The sequence below is a fragment of the Protopterus annectens genome, chromosome 12.part0 (assembly GCF_019279795.1).
Source record: "Protopterus annectens isolate FY-2018-M chromosome 12.part0, PAN1.0, whole genome shotgun sequence".
Lineage (NCBI taxonomy): Eukaryota > Metazoa > Chordata > Ceratodontiformes > Protopteridae > Protopterus > Protopterus annectens.
The window spans coordinates 1,474,873,677-1,474,891,630 of record NC_056746.1 but is presented as its reverse complement, the minus strand read 5'-3'; positions in this window follow the sequence as shown (position 1 = coordinate 1,474,891,630).

Here is a 17,954-nt window from a genome sequence, read left to right as displayed (position 1 = left end):
GATATATTTAACAACACATTATACTCCTGTGACCAAATGGTCAATTTAGTCAAGTTATTTAGCAGACATGCCCTATCTGTAACACATGTAATCAATATATCCAGTTTCAAGTCATCTGCATACAGACTGTAGAACAGTTCAAATTAAATTAATAGGTCTATAGAGAAATCTGAACAAGTTTGGGCCTAGGACAGAGCCCTGTGGGAGACCCTGGCTGTAACCAATTATTTCACTTTTCCAATTGCTGTAAGATACTTGCCATGTCTTATATGCAAGCCATACAGCTATTCCTCTTATCTGGAGTGCAACAATACCTAGCTGTTCTAGTTTATTGATTAGTGTTTTGTGAATGGCCTTGTCAAATCTCTATAAATTACATCACAGCACAATCTTTCAGTCATTGCTGTTATTATATTGTCATAGTACATCATGCTGCAGGTGGAACTTAGTTCTATTTTCAACATATGCATGCTGATATATGGTTTCAAGTCCCAACCTTTACAATTCTGATACTGACTAATTCAATATTACATATCACTTTTTAAATATGTCTCAGATATGCATAGCAGACGCAAATGTGTCAGTGATATGTGCAATAGGTTAATATGAGTGTAGTACACACACACAGTCACAGTTTGTAAAACAATACATATTACTCCTTAACATGCCAAATACCTGGATACCTTTGGATTAGAACTCTGAACACCATCACACAAGCTACCTTCCTTAGGTACTTTCAGCCACAGAGGCTGTTTGACAGACAGATGATCATTCATCACATCATCACCTGCATAAATATGTACCTTGCTTTTCTCAGTTACCTAACATATAATATGGAAGTTCAAATTGTACATTACTGCACTGATGCTGTGTGGCATGTTAACTGTGGTAAATGCTCATACACCATAGATGATTTATTGTTATCGTAGTTACAAGGGGTATGGGAATAAAAGCCCATGTTCTGCTAGGACACACAGTAGTCTGTCTATTATTTGACCTCACTATCTAACATGTCCCTTTAATGAAGTGCCAGTAACCTGTTGCCATAGGACTGCATGAATATTCCAAGTATGAGGCCTACCAACTACAAATGGTGACATGTCAATGAAATGGGTGTTTGTAGTTCCATGTGGATGCAACTTCTATCCAAATAGTTCAGTATAGTTTCCTGCATAATTTACCTGCTCCATACCTTCAATGACATAACATAACATAACAATCCACTATACTACTGTGTAGTTTATGGACTTGTAAAAATCAAAAATGATCGTGGGTAAAAGCAAGGTGAAGAAACCAAATAAAATAGAAAAAAATGCACCAAGCTAACACACTAGGAACATTTATTGGTAGACAAAAACAAAAAACAGAAAATGGTGAGCGCTTTCACAACATAAAGTTGCTTCATCAGACAACAGTAAAAAGCTAACACACTATTTAAGTAGTCAAACATCCATTACTTAATTGACTAATTAGAGCTAGCAAGCTGTACAAAACCGAAATCAAGGAAAGGTTACCACAGTGAATCATACAATGAAAATGCAATATACATATTATGTTACACACACTTACTAAATAACTAAAACATATATAAACACACTATGTATAGTGTAGAAAACCATATACATGCACATGTTAAAACAAAGACAGTATAAAAAGTAAGAAAAAGACTTACTTTTTATACTGTCTTTGTTTTAATTTATATATGCATGTATATGGTGTGTGTAACATAATATGTATATTGCATTTTCATTGTATGATTCACTGTGGTAACCTTTCCTTGATTTTGATTTTGTACAGCTTGCTAGCTCTAGTTAGTCAATTAAGTAATGGATGTTTGACTACTTAAATATTGCGTTAGATTTTTACTGTTGTCTGATGAAGCAACTTTATGTTGTGAAAGCGCTCACCATTTTCTGTTTTTTGTTTTTGTCTACCAATAAACGTTCCTAGTGTGTTAGGTCGGTGCATTTTTTTCTATTTTATTAGGTTATGGACTTACCTTGCAAGTGCAACAGTTGACACAACTGTAGTTCAGGGCTGACTGTCTGATGTGAGTAGTATACAGCCAATACATGTAACTAGAGGATGTTTGATTTGGCTGGCATCAACTTTCATATCTGTATGTGAATAAGAGTAAGGTAGTAGTCCCTAGGTCCCTATGTTGTCAGTGAATATGCTATGCATTATCTCTTAGTCAAAGCCAGGGAATACTGAGCACACCTACATCTACCTACAGGGACATCATCAGGGGATTCCTCCTCAGAGTCCTCCTGTGACTGTGGCTTTGGGGACCTAGGCACTAGTGGGGGGCTGTGTATCCCATCCCTTTACTGATCCTGCTGCAGCTGTTTCTGCAGGATCAGATTGTGTAGCATGGTACATACTGGGAATATCTGTGCACATGTGGCTGTATACTGCAGGCCTCCAACAGATATAGTGAGGCATCAGAACTCTGACTTCAGAAGCCCAAACACATGCTCTGTGATGTTCCTAGTTTGTGCGTGTGCCTCATTATAGCATTCTTCAGTGGGTGTGCATTTCTGATGGGTGTCATCATCCATGTTTCCAGGGCATAGTCATCATCCTCCAGTAAATGGCCCTGTGGGATGTCCCCATAGCAAACATCTGGTACAGCACTGATGTGTGCCAGATACTGGAGTCATGATAACAGCCAGGGTTACCAGCACACACATTCAATATAATTTCCTGAGCATTGTACTTGACTTGACAGCTGGTGGAGTGGCATCCCTTGTAGTTAACATAGATTCTACCCTGTTCACCAGGTGGTGCCTTGACATGTACATGAGTGCAATCTATAACACACAGTACTTCAGGGTAGTGTGCTACATGGTAGAAGTGTTGCATATTGCTGGCCCTCACCTCAGGGTCAAGGGGAACAAATATGTGCTCACTGGCAAATGGGAGCATAGCATCCAGGAAGTGGTGGAGTATCCTGAATGTAGATGCCTCTATTACATCCCAAGTTGGTCTTTGAAATATACTTTTAGCTAGTATCCTAAGGGCTACATATACCTTCCACTGGGATGGTTTCCCCTTTGTTAGCTCTGGCTCTGAGTTGAGGGTGGCAGATCTCACTGAGCTCTTATATGTCCCTGTCCACCCTGTAGCGCTCTACAATCTCCAGCTGATGTAGCTCCTGGAAGGTTACCTGGGCCTGAACACTCTTCTCCTTCTTGCCCTAAGCCTATTGTCAGCCAGCAAAAGCACCACTGACTTCAGAATCTAGCACATACAGATCTTGGAAAGATGCAGCAGTCCCTAGCATTATCTCAGTTAAAATTTCCAAGTCTCTACTTCAATGGTTCAGAGTATTGATGGAAAATCAGAATGTAGGGTGTATGCATACTTTATAGAAGTTTGCTGTAGGTCCACCATGTGGGATTGGCTAATTATGATGCAGTTCACCTGCCTAGGATTTGACTGATCTGATTTACAAGTCCTACTTTAGTGTGTGGTGTGGCACTGAACGTAGCATCATGTGACACAGCTTATACAAAAATATATTATTAATTGAATATATCTAGTTTTCCTTGACGGATGCCTGTGTCATGTGGGTAGTCTCTTCGCCCGAACCTGCTAAGCTATGTGGCACACCATGCAAATACATGTGCTGAACACTAATAAATCCTAAAAGTAACAAAGGGGGAATATCAAAACTGTGTAGGAGCCTATATGAATGGGATATGTGGGCATGGTTTGTCCTTTTAGCAATTCAACAAAGAAACCTATTTGCATGTATATTTATGCTGATAGCCTGGAAACTACATGGTTCTTAGGCATGTAAGCTGGGTAACAGCATGGATGCATGGTTGTACAGACCCGATGCAGGGTCCTGCAATACATTTGTGTGAAGTACATTATATATTTTATTTTAAAGAGTACTTTTTTTCTGATAAGCATGCTTGTACAATGCAGCACATAGTACCAACATGCCAAAATTATTTAAAAAAATGATTATTAATTTTACATTTCCCCTTCCTTTTACAAACAACCCCATTATATATTTTGCACATGTATGTATGTGATCTACTATTTTCATGGGAGTTATGCCCATATTTGTGGACTTTTACATCCCCTTCTGTCCGTGTAGACTCCAGTATGCTGAAAAATTCCACATACACTACGACCACATACATGGAGTCTATACTGATGCCTTTCGTCTTGTTGAATCATTCCACTTGTCTCATTTGCACAACATTCACCTACTTAAGGAGAAATTTGCATTGCACAAAAGTTTCCCTGTTTGTGCATGCTTGCGCTCTGCAAAGCAACGTTTACTGAATCTAAAATTGTTTGTGTTCATGTACGCATTGCAGTACAATGCTTATTTTTTTCTTCTTTCGACTTTTCCCAGTTAGGGGTTGCCACAGTGGATCACCTGTCCGCTCATGATTGGCAGTGGAGTTTTATGGTGTCGAGTTGCCAGCCCAGCACCCAACCTTCCATGGAAAGCACACACATGCATGCACTCACGCCTAGGGCCAATTTAGAGTATCCAATCCACCTACTGCATGTCTTTGGGATGTGGGAGGAAACCGGAGCACCCAGAGGAAACCCACACAACCACAGGGAGGACATGCAGACTCCACACAGATGGCACCCCAGCTGAGGAATGAACCGGAGAACCTCTTGCTCTGAGGTGGCAATGCTAACTGCTGCACCACTGCGGCCATCGCAGCACAATGATTATATGAAAAAAAAAATGATGTAGACTTTATTGAATTCCCCCATTGTTTGTGTTCCTAAAGAAATTACTGTTACTTCAAATTAAGTTTTACCATTGTTGCTGTGCAGTAATCATGGGGTTATAAAGGATAATTTGTTGCTAGATAATTCTGCCATACTGAAATCTGAACTAATTCACAGAAAATTAATTACAGATTACATGGAAGCAAAACAGTCATTATGTAAAACTAACTGGAGTGATGCACAGAGTGGAAAAACTGCAGATGGACATGGAATGTTTTGACATAGGAAATTGTTTTGAGTACAAAAAAAAAATCAAAAAAATGTTTAGCCTCAGGATCTAGGCATACAACATCAGGGGGATACATTTCCATAAGAACAAGATACCTGACTAAGGTGAGAGACAAACATATAAGAAATGGAAGAGAGGTCAAACAACAACTTTGAAAAGTGAAATAAAGAATTTGGACAAACAAATTAGGCATAGTGTGAAACAAGATCAAGAAAAATTTAAAGAAACTTTATATAAAAATGCTGAGCAATAACAGGAAACCTTTTTATAGATACATATGATGTGGAAGGAGTAAAGACATACAAACTGATAAATTGGGTGTAGATTCTAAAATTTATTTTCAGACACAACAGATTATAGGTATATTTACAAAATCTTAGGCAACACAGTTTGGCTCCAAAAAGGGGGGGGGTCGTAAGATGTCCTAATGACATCAAGGTAACCCCAGATACTGTAATCACATTTGATTACATTAAAAAGATCTGCACAAACTGGATCCAAACAAAGCACAGCAAGGAGATGAAATTAGTAATGATGACCCGAGAACCTTTCAGCAAGAACTTACAGTACCATTATATCTATTATTTACTACATCATATAAATATGGAGAGATTCCTCAAAATTGGAGACGTGCCTATTAAACCCATCTTTAAGGGAAAGGGGAGTAGGAAAAACCCACAGTCATATAGACCCTTAAGTCTACTTTCACGTTTTGAAAAAATAATGGAGAAGGTAATACTGGATAAGTTATTGTCAGAACTGGATAGGATGGGACTTGAAACCATATATCAGCATGCATATGTTGAAAATAGATCTATTACCACCTGTAACATGATGTTCTATAACACTATAGCTATGAATTAAAATTTGTGCTGTGATGCAATTTATATATATTTGACTTCAGCATTTTACAGGGTCATACACAAAACACTGATCAATAAATTAGAACACCTAGGTATCAATGTACTCTTGGTAAGGTGGATAGCTGCATGGTTTACAAATTGAACATGGCAAGTATCATGCAGTAATTGGACAAGTGAAATTCTTGGTCACAGTCAGGGTGTCCCAAAGGGCTCTGTCTTAGGCCCTTACTTGTTTAGATTGTATCTTTCAGACCTAACATTTCATCTGAGGTATGCTACAAGCTATACACAGATGACCTGAAATTGGGTAAACTGATCACATGTGTTACAGATAAGGCATGCCTGAAAAAGAGCTTGAGTAAATTGACCGTTTGGGCACAGGAGAATAATATGCTGATAAATGCATAAAAAACTAGCCATATGAGATTTGGGAGACATGAATTGAAAGGTGAATATTTAGTACAGCACACAGGGATTGAAACTGTGGATTCATTTAAGGATCTGGTTATACTCGTAGATCTAGCTTAGTTCTAGTTCTAGATTAGTTTTTCCTAATCATATCAACCTATTGGTTAATGATAGTCATAGCACTATAGACTGTATAAAGAAATTTTTAAAGTCTAGGAAATTAGAAATGATGAAGTCATCGTTTGTTAGTTAAATTACTGCAAACTTGAATATGGAATAACAATATAGAAACCTTATAAGAAAACAAGCATGAGTAAACTGGAAAGATTACAGCAGAAATATACCAAGGGCATCCATGGATGTGAAAATGTAAGTTATTATGAAAGACTAAAATATCTGAACATGTTCACTCTCTCTTATAAATATCTAACAGAAGATCTTATTCAGGTATACAAGGCATTTAGAGACAACTATCTCCAGGAATGTTTGGGGTTATTAAAAAGTACAGGAGAATCATCAGAAAACCTATGTAGAAGATTCTGTAGGGATGAAAAATGTACTAACTGGTTCTCTGAGGGAGCAGCTGATGCATGGAACAGACCACCAAGTTACATTAAAGCAAGTACTAGTTTTGATATTTTTAAGAATAGCCTGGGCACTTATTATGGGAACATGTGTTTTGGTATATTGGCAGGCTAGTAGGGCATTAATGTCCATGCTTGAAATATTTGTGTGTGTGTATGTATGTATAAGCACATTGTACAGTGACTGTGTAAAATCCACATTATCAGTTATATAAAATGCATACCAGAGATCCACAAATATACCCTGGCACATGTAATCTGTATATGCAGTGATATTGCCAGTAAACATTTTAGTACACAGACATGGCACCTGCTGCAATCTGATCATACACTGAATTTATGTTAAAAAGATATCAGTTTCAAATATGTTGTATTGTTGCAATAATTATCAATGAGGCATCAATCATTCTGGTGTACTCACTCCCAGCAATGTCTAGAAACTCCATTCCTTATCAAGTCTGCTTGATGACCTTCAACATAGAACTAATTATTGTTTCAGCATCTCAATGTAATTTTGTACAACTTAAGACTTAAGTGCCTAAAAAGCCACAAATGATATGAATAACTGGGCCGGTTACGTGCTTGAATTTTATAAGACGTTTATAAAGGGGTTTGCTCCTAACAATTAGCAGAGTTGAATCATATAACTTCCAGGACATCTAGTGCTAAAACTTTAATGTCACTCTGTCATCTTTGTAGTCCTTTGACTATTACAGTCCTACATTAAATCACAGAACAGAAAGTCTGTACTCCTAAAGTAAAAATAATTTTCAATTATTGTTCATATGCTAATCATGATAGTACATGATGAATGTGAAGGAGAATATGAGAATACTGATTCAGAATGAGAGCAAAATCATTATCATTCATATGATGGGGATTTACAAAAATATAAAGTCGGTACTGTGAACTAAAATATACCTGCCTAATGCAGCTTTCTGTCTCTCATGAATGATGTAGAAAGGCAAGTACAGTTGCTTATGACACTGAATTAAATGTTTAACAGTTGGAAAAAATATTTTGCAAAAATCAATAATTATTTTGTAGGGGCAGTTTAATTGTAACAGCTACAGATCAAAGCATGCAAACAATAAATTAATCAGTACTACGACATTATCAGCTATAGGAAAACAACACTATTTTTCTAAAGGAAGAATTTCAAATCATCAGATATCAAAGCTATTCTTTAGTTTAAATTAATAATTCACCGAAGGTAAAATAATTTAGTAAATATTATAGCAGAAATATTTACTAACATTCCAAAAACTTAATAACAGCAATATAGCAATAAACATATCCATCAGTTGTGATGCATTTAGTCTTTACTCTGAACATGTCTTCATATGAAAATAAAATAGTTTTTATTGCTTTCAAGGAATATTAAATTAAATGATCTCTAATATTTTGGAAAACAATACAAAAGCTCTTCATTATATCTGCATACTGAAAATCTATGGTTTAGCTTTAACATTAAAACCACAACATGCTTTACTCCCATCATGGTGTGTGGGTTGTGAATTGTAACAATGGATGTTCCACTAAATAGAAAAGTCATAATTTAAACTGATTATGAAGCAAAAGTCATGCAGTTGATATGTATTTCTAGAAAGACAACAAAATGTAATGTAGGGCTCCAACAGAAGGTATTAAGTAATATACTTAGTCTACTATACCTTAGTAAGACAATTGTCATGGAAAGTCTGACAATATTATAAGTTTGCAGTCTGCAGGCTGCCACAGTGGAAATTTAACTGATTTAAAATTCATGGTGTAGCATTATGCTAAGACCTCATTAAATGGAAAATACTAATTTCTTGTTACAATGTGAATCCCACTGGGTCTTCATACTAGGAGCAGTAGAGCTTCATTGATTGCTTTACTGACAAGACAGATTTTCTAACCATTTCATTTAAAAAATGCAGTGACAGAAAAAATGTTGAATTCTCTGTTAGATGATTTTTTATTTCCTTACAGACTATACAGAAAAGAAAGTTTTGAAAGGAATAACTGATATATGCGGCATATGTTAGCAGCATTGATTCAAGCTGTTATAACTCTGAATATTAGCTTTTGGGAGTAGAAAACTTCCAGCAGAGCAAGTCTCTTGTTGTAACAGAGCTGCTTGCTATGCATGCATTGTAGTGATCCGATACATACCCACGCTCTCTCTCTGTGGAATATGTATTCAGATTCACGCAAAGGACACTTTTTATATTGTTATGCTCAGTCTATTAATTTATCTTATCTGCTTATGAGGTCTTCCACTCAGAGTAGCATGTTCATCCTACTAAATATTTAATTTAGAAACTGGAATTAATTTTCTACAAAGAAATGTTTACTTGGTACACTCATATCTCTTCAACTGTGCTTTAAAAAATTATATCACTTGATGTTTAATTTCTATGGCCAAAGAAATGTCGTTGGAAGTTTCTGGAAAGAGGTTAATTCCATCCAAGAAGCACAGTGGATGTACAGCCTAATATATCATAGATATATTTTTATTTAAGATATTTAAAGACTATTTTTCGCATACACTTCTATGAGATCATACCTCCTCTTTAAACTACTCACACTAATGACTGGATTTGTATGGAAGCCCAAAGAGCAGTGTAGTAGTGCCCTTCCACAAGGGAGGTCACACCACTCATCTCAGAAATTACAGACCTATCTATCAGACAAGCATCATTTGGAAGGTGATGGAAAGTGAAAGTGGTAGGTGCATCCTCTTGGAGTAGTAAGATGACCTCATATCTCATATTCACAAATGACAATGTATTGTTAACAGGGTTTATGGGTGTCTGTCGACTCTCTGGTATTTTTAAGACACCCTCTGACATTCAGGCATTCCAATAGGAGCTTATACTTGTTAATAACTAGTGCAAAATAAATGGACTCAAATTAAAGTCTAACATGTGCAATATTACAGCATTCAATAAGGACACAAATCATTCTCTCACATATAGTATAGATAACACCCCACTTCAAAATGAGAATTTAGTAATAGACCTGGGGACATTCATCATCTTTAGCTATCATGTTGCAGCTATGGTAAGAAAGTCCTTCTGTATGGCACAATAGATCTCTAAATGTATATAATCCAGAGCTAAAGAAGTCCTTACACCCTTATACTCTGCATAAAGTAGGCCTACCATAGAATATAATGTCTTTTTTATGCTGTACTTCACTAGGCATATCAAACAACTGGAGAGACCCCAAAGGTTTTAACTAAAAAGTCCAATGACCTTTTTTACCAAGGGGGAAAGGAAACATGTCCCTATATTAAGTATCCTATAGACTGCTTAGGATGAAGTGTGACTTGCATTTCAGGCCATTAGGGATCCAGTAGACCAAGACATCATATATCTCCATAAGTGAAGCATGAGGACTGGAGATTTAATGATTCATCTGACATTAATAGAATAATGTGGAAGGATCAATTCAGCATGCAGCACCTTCTCTTTCTCTTTCAATTTCTCTGAAACAAGCTTTCACAGCATGTTAAGCAGTGTGATTCATTACTGTTCTTCATATAGGAACTTGATATCTGGATAGGTATACACAAACTCAGCTCTGACCAAACTGACCTTTACCTCCTTGAAAAAGGTGGTAAGGCCTAAGGGCAGATACAGGCAAGTCATAAACAGCACTAGGTCCACTTGCCTTCTATCTCCTATGATCTTATGATCCCAAGAACATGTCACCATGGGCCTCATAAACAGATATAATTACCCTAAAATCTAGACCACAACCAATTTGGCATTTTAAAAGGCAAATCATGCCTATCAGGCATAGATGACTTCTTTGAAAAAGTCGCAGAAGCCCTTGATGAGGCTAACTCCATGCCCACAGCTTAACTCAATTTAAATAAGGTTTTTGACATTATGCCCTGCTGTACCATCATTGAGAAACTGGTCAAACTAAACATGAATCCTTATATAACCTGTTAGATTGCAAAATGTGACACTGACAATCACTGCACATTTACAGATAATGGCACTCTATCCTCTTAGACACTGATCACCAGTGGTGTGCTAAAGTTCTCCATTTTTGATACAATTTCTATTTGGTATCTAGTTTTTTTATGCCAAATCTAACATTAAAAGTCTCAGTAATTGAGTTAAAGGACAACTGGAAGCACAGAGCCATCATTAACATCTCTGAAGACACTTTGATCCCCTGAGATGGCCTAACTCACAAAGATTTGTTGTGTAAACATCATGGTCGGGTCTATATCATGTCAGCGAATGCTAAAAATAGTGAGCGCTGATATATCGAACTTCAAAGTCTGAAACCTGAAAACAGCAAAGGAATAGATCAGCAATATTTTTCCCAGGGAAAAAAAATTCACTGGGCCATTCTCCAGGCTTTGCTGTTTTCTCCACTGTGGTGCAATCTCGGAGTTTGTATATTTAAGTTGGGCATGTGGAGGGGACAACCCCCCCTCACATAATTTTGAATGTATTCTCTTTTTTTTTTTTTTTTTGGATCAGCAAATATTTTTCCCTTGGAAAAAATGTGTTGATCCTTTCCTTCGCATTTTTCAGCTTTCGAACTTTGAAGTTAGATATATCAGCGTTCGCTATTTTTAGCATTCGCTGATGTGATATAGACACGTCATGTACTAAAAGTGAATATTAAACAAACATGTAATAATTGTACAGTTTTGGAAGCAACAGCACTTGTACTCCTACAATGTAGCACCCCCCCCCCATTAAAATAGGTACTGTCATTAGAGAGTTAGATAACTTCATGGATAACAAATTCACCTTTTACAGCTATATATCCATTATTGTAGGAAAATCTTATCCCTTTGTTTGCATAAAATGAGCGTCTCCACTCAGTCAGACAAGATTATTATTCTCTTATCAGGTACTTGCTGGAATACAATGTACCCTTTAATATGTACCTGTCAAAGTCCCTAATCCAACTTGAAATACACAAGTAGTTCTTCACGAAGAAAATGTTCAGATATGAAATCCATATTTTGCTCAGACAATCTAAATGCCTTGTCTCCTACAGACAACTGCAGTGCAATCTATGCCTGGTCTACAAAGTTGTAAATTTCCTAGTACTGGTTAATTTACTTCATATTCTAGCACAGTGATGGCAAACCTATGACACATGTGTCAAAGGTGGCATACCATGACATTTTGGGCGACACATCAGCATTCACCAACACCCAAGTTACCAAAGAAACTGAATGAACAAAAATACAAGAAATATGTGACCCTTCACTTATTTATTAAAACTTGGCAACAAAAAAGTCATTAATTGATGTTAAAAAAATCCAATGCAATGCGTTCTATATTTTTTGATTTCTAAGACTGTAGAGTTTAGTTTCCAGTATGTATAAAACTAAATACCACTACAACAAAGAGGCCGTAGTTAAAAGAAAGGTAACTATAATAAAATAGTAAACTTCAGACTCAACACGACTCTGTAAAACTTTGAATAACAATATAATTTATTTAGTTATGGTAATCGCTTTCGCGTACCTTCCTGTACGCTTCTTCAGACCATGTTTAGTTTCCAGTATGTTAGTGTGGTCACAATTCTCACTATATCTGGGATCCAAGGAGCACATCTTGGCATTATGGTGACCAACACATCTACCATAGCAGATGACCTCAAGCTAATATATCAACACTGGAAGCACTTTTCAACACTATTCAAATGGATAAGCTTATTGCACACAATATAATATCACAAGTCACAGTTACAAAGCAACCCACCATAAAGAAGTAACTTTATTCTCATAGAGCTTTGGCTGAATGCCTTCTAGGGGAGCCAGACAAGAAGAGTACAATACCATCCCTTAAATACATTTTCTTAATTAATATATTTAATCACTCAATAAATCAAAAAAATATTGAAAATTAACAGCAAATCAATTATTAATGCAGAAAAATAGATACATAACAACAATGCATATTAATTAAATGAAAAAGTAAAAAATTCAAACTATTTATCCAATTAAATTCAATAACACTGGAAATGTTGTTATTTATACCGTACGCCCTATATTTCATAATAACTGTTACTTCCAAATTACTTAAACATTAAGACCCTCCCCTCCTGGCAAACATATACCAGTGAAGTCAGTAAAGGAAAAGTCATGCATGTCGCCATTATGAAACTGTGCTACTTTACAAGCATCAGGATTAGAAATGTCATTTCATTTTATATTTGAAGTGTGTGTATATGTAAATGTACTTTAACTTTATCTCAGTCTTTTCAATACACCATTTTGCCTGAGAACAAGAATGCTTAATGGCATATACTACCTTACCACATAAACAAGAGAAATGCTGTCTCATGTTATGCAACTTGCCATAAGATAAGAGAGTGATGCACCTGTATATGGAGTCTGAGATTGCTTAAATGGTAGTAGTATTCTTTTTAGAGTCTAAAGCAATCTGAGGAAGATCAACTTCCTAGCTGAGCCATTGAAATGCCTTTGCTAATGGTATTTCTACTTACCCAGAATATGTGTTGCCCAAATGGAGATGTAAGTTGAGAAAAGGGTCCAACCAACTCCTGTTAAGCTTAAAAGCACTGATAACTGATTCCCCACCTATAAACACTTATGGGAGCAAACATGGCCCTATACTTACCCATGTAAAATATCCACCACTTCGAAGACCTTACTATAAATAAAAATTTGTAAGGAAATTCCCAACAAATGCTGAAATGCACACACACACACACACACACACACACACACACACACACACACACACACACACACACACACACACACACACACACACACACACACACACACACACACACACACACGCACACACAGCAAAAACATTCCACTGGAAAAGCATACAAAGAATCTTTAAATACATGTGTTCAATTCCTCCCAGTAAAATACAAAACACAGTGAAGCAATTGTGGCCATTTTTTTAACACAATACACTGACTTGTTTAGGTTCATAGGTTAGTACTAGGCTAACTGCCACTGTGGATCATTTTAAGCCTAGCCAATTACCCCATGTGAGAATCAAACCCTGCATCTTGTGTTTGCAAGGTAAACACCTTAATCATTATGCCATCGTTTCAGATGATCGCAATGCAAGAAAATTATTGCAATGAAAGATGATCCAAATCCAATAACTTAATAACTTTATCTGGGTAGTGTGCACCCACTTCATCAGTTAGCCTGTTGAAAGCTAGTGCCCCCCACACATAACATTCAGGGATGCAGAGTTTAGGCAAAACATTCTCACCAACCACTAACTCTAGTAAATAGCCCAGAAAACAGGGGGAAATACAAAGGGTGGGAGTCAGCCTGGTGACCACCGAAAAGGTAAAATCTCTCTGTTCTCCCCATCACACATATATACTTACAATTACTGGTCATATTGTGATGCTAATGTGCCTGTCTTACATATTCATTTGTCTTCCTTTTCCTTTCTTATAAAATAGTTAAACTAAAGCTGAGCATTTGAATGCAAATGCAATTACTAATATAGCAACACTCCACATAGTGACCCATGTGAAACTAATTGCAACATAACTGCAATACTATGCCAGGACATGATCCTTGAGGAATTGCTGGACAAAAAAAAAAAAAAAAAAACAACAAAACGAATGCAAATTGCAGGTTAAATATATCTGAATCAATGCGGACAAATTAATACCACCTGGCGAAAACCACACCATGAAGTCTCCGCAATCAGTCACTTGACAACAATACAATGGAGCTAATCTGATCACTCACTCATTGAAATTTGTACATATCAATTGAGCTGCAAATTGCAGGTTAAATATATCTGAATCAATGCGGACAAATTAATACCACCTGGCTAAAACCACACCATGAAGTCTCCGCAATCAGTCACTTGACAACAATACAATGGAGCTAATCTGATCACTCACTCATTGAAATTTGTACATATCAATTGAGCTGCAGTGGGAGATCTAAGAGCAGGCTAAGGTAAGCAAGGAATGATAGCTGACCATACCATAGCTGCCTTCAGGCAAGCACAGTGAATCTTAAATGAGAATCTAAAACTTTCCAAAATCAACCATCTCTTAGGGATCAGACCAATGTCATTATCTCCCACATGAAATATCAACACATCTGGCTGGCTGAGCTATAAAAAAAATTGCTGAAAACTAAAAAGTAAAACAGAAAATCCTTTCCATACCACCTTGACAATGGATTGATTTTGGTTTGCATTCAAACCATTTGGCCTCATCTTTGCTCTCTTGGAAAGTTCAATTAGACCCTGCCATAGACCTCTGTGAATAAAAGATTAGTTTGTTTTGTTTATATTGCTTTCTTGCAATCTGCATTGCTTGTTTGCTTTCTTCTGTTTTGTTTATTGCAGTGCATTTTCATTGCACTGCGTTTTAATTGTATTTTGTATTCTAATGTATATTTAAACCAGGAAATGAACCAGAGCTGCCTCTCTTGCAAGTCACAAAGAAATTGGAACATGTCACTTAAGGTTAATTACCTGGGAATTGAGGAAGGAGCTAGGAACTAAACTTTGAATTTAAGGAGTAAAATAAAACATTTCAAGGCTTTACTGGAAAGCTTACTCAGATTCTTCCGTAGACTGCTGTGAGTGAAAGGTTAGTTTGTTTTTTTTTATACTGCTTTCCTGTAATTTGTATTGCTTTATTGCTTTCTTCTGTTTGGTATATGGCTCTGACTGACTGACTGACTGACTAAGTCTTCAGATGACCACAAGCTAGAGGCAGTCATTGAATCCCCAAATAACTTAGCCATCCTGCAGGAAGGTGTTCCCCAAATAAATAACTGGTGTCAAAGTCGTGAACTGAAACTAAATGCCAAAAATGCATTATTGTATCCTTTGGGAAGTCATCTGTCCCAGGGAGCTATCACATTAACAATACATCCCTAAGAGTTTATTCAGTTGTTTAAGATTTTGGAACTTATGTGAACAGTGGTCTAACTCTTGATCAGCATGTCTCCATTGCTGTAAGAAACTCCTTCTATAGTGAACAGTTTTAAACATAGGGATTTTTCTAAAGCTAGGGATGTCATTGTCCCCCTTTACTTAGCCATGTTTAGGCAAGTCATTGAATATAATGTTTCCCTTTTGGCATGCAGCTGTCCCCCACAGAGATACCTTTCTAAATGGATACAAGGACTAAGCAACATGTCATAAATGGACTGACTTAAAGCCCTGTTGCTATACTTTGTATCCTACAGACAGCAACGAGATGACTTGTTTCTGGCATATAAGGCATCATAAGACCCAGTACTGATGTTTTTATTACATGTCAGTAAGACAAATGGCAACAGAAATACTTTGTCTAGGGATATAAACCTCTTCTGCAACATCCACAGGAAGATTTGGAGGGACAGAGGATAGCAATGCTCTGGAACATAGTAATCATCCACATAAAACAAAGTTCATCCCTGTCCACATTCAAGCATAACTTGCATCTATGGATGGGAACAGAAAATTAGCCTAGGACTAAAACCTTTACTACTAATTGACAGAGGCAGCTTCTAAGTGCTTTAACCCATGGATGTGGCCCCTAAAATTATATATGGGAAGATCCATTAGGGTAATATATAATTATCGACCATGTGATGGTAAAGGCCCATCTGTAGCCAAATGGGTAGGTTAATTCAAGCACAAATAAAGGAAATCGGCTAGGCTTAAAATGGCCCTCAAGAGTAGCTAGCTAAGAATTTAACCAATGAATCTATTAACCTATACTGTGGTGTATTTTCATTATACTGTGTTTTAATTGTATTCTGTAGTCTGTTGCATATTTTAACTAGGAAAGAAACCAGAGCTGTGTCTCTTGTGACTCACACAGAAATTAGGATAGGTCCCTTAATGTTAATAACATGTAAACTGAGGGTGGAGCCAGGAATTAAACTTTGAGTTTAAGGGGTAAAATAAAACATTTCAAAGCTTTACTGTAAAAGCTCACTCAGATTCTGCCATAGTCTGCTGTGATGGAAAGTTTGTTTTTGTTTGCATTGCTGCCTTGTAATTTGTAATTTGTATTGCTTTGTTCTGTATTATATAGTGTGGTATATTTTCATTACACTGTGTTTTGATCGCATCCTGTATTCTATTACATATTAAAACTTAGAAATGGATTCATTAACAGCTAAGTGCTGCTATCATGTATGAGGTGCAGCACCCCACACACATGCTAGAGCTTTCTTTGGTATTCATTAAACCACTGTACATGTAGTATAGAGCCTCAAAACAAAAGGTAAACAATGGAATATGCTAATGAAATCATAAACAGCAAAGTATATACTAATTAACTAATACAACATGGTGGAGGTATCCATGCACATTCAGTGCTCACTTTGCCCTGAACTACAAAACCCTTTGGAATACAGGCACAATTACACGTAGAAAAGAAAATGTTATGGTTGTAGCTGCTACCATTAGCCTGTGCAAAAGACAAAGAAGGGTTTCTAGACCTCATTTGACATATTTTGGACTGCATGGCACAGAAACTGCAGAGAGATACAGGGTAGACAAAAAAACACTAGAATGGCTTAAGCAACTTCCTCTGCCCCTAACTTAGGCCCCAGGAAAATCATGGAGAACCTATGCCAGTGGAAACAAAGTATGTGTCACATTATGTAGCTACTGGTACTTTCCAAAGACCCACAGGGGATATGATATATTAGGGGTATCACAGGCATCAGCCTGTAGAATATTATATCAGTTTTTAAATGCAAGGCTACAACATGCAAGAACTCACATCTGTTTTCAATGCATTCCAGAGCAGAGATCATGAACCAAGCATGAGTTTTATACAATAGCCCACTTCTCAAACATTTTGAGGTCACAGAGTGCACTAACGTATAAAAATTAGCATCACCCAGTGAGCAGGATGGGATACCACTCTATAAACTATTGGATAGCTGTGGTGGTGCAGTGGTTAGCGTTGTTGCCTAACAGCAAGAGGTTCTCCCATTCGATTCTCAGCTGGAGCACCTTCTGTGTGGAGTCTGCATGTCCTCCCCACGGTCGAGTGACATTAAAGGCATTCAGGTAGGTGCGAGCGTGAATGGGCATGCCTTCATTGAAGGATGGCCATCGGGCTGGCAACTCAGCACCGTAAAATCCACTGCCA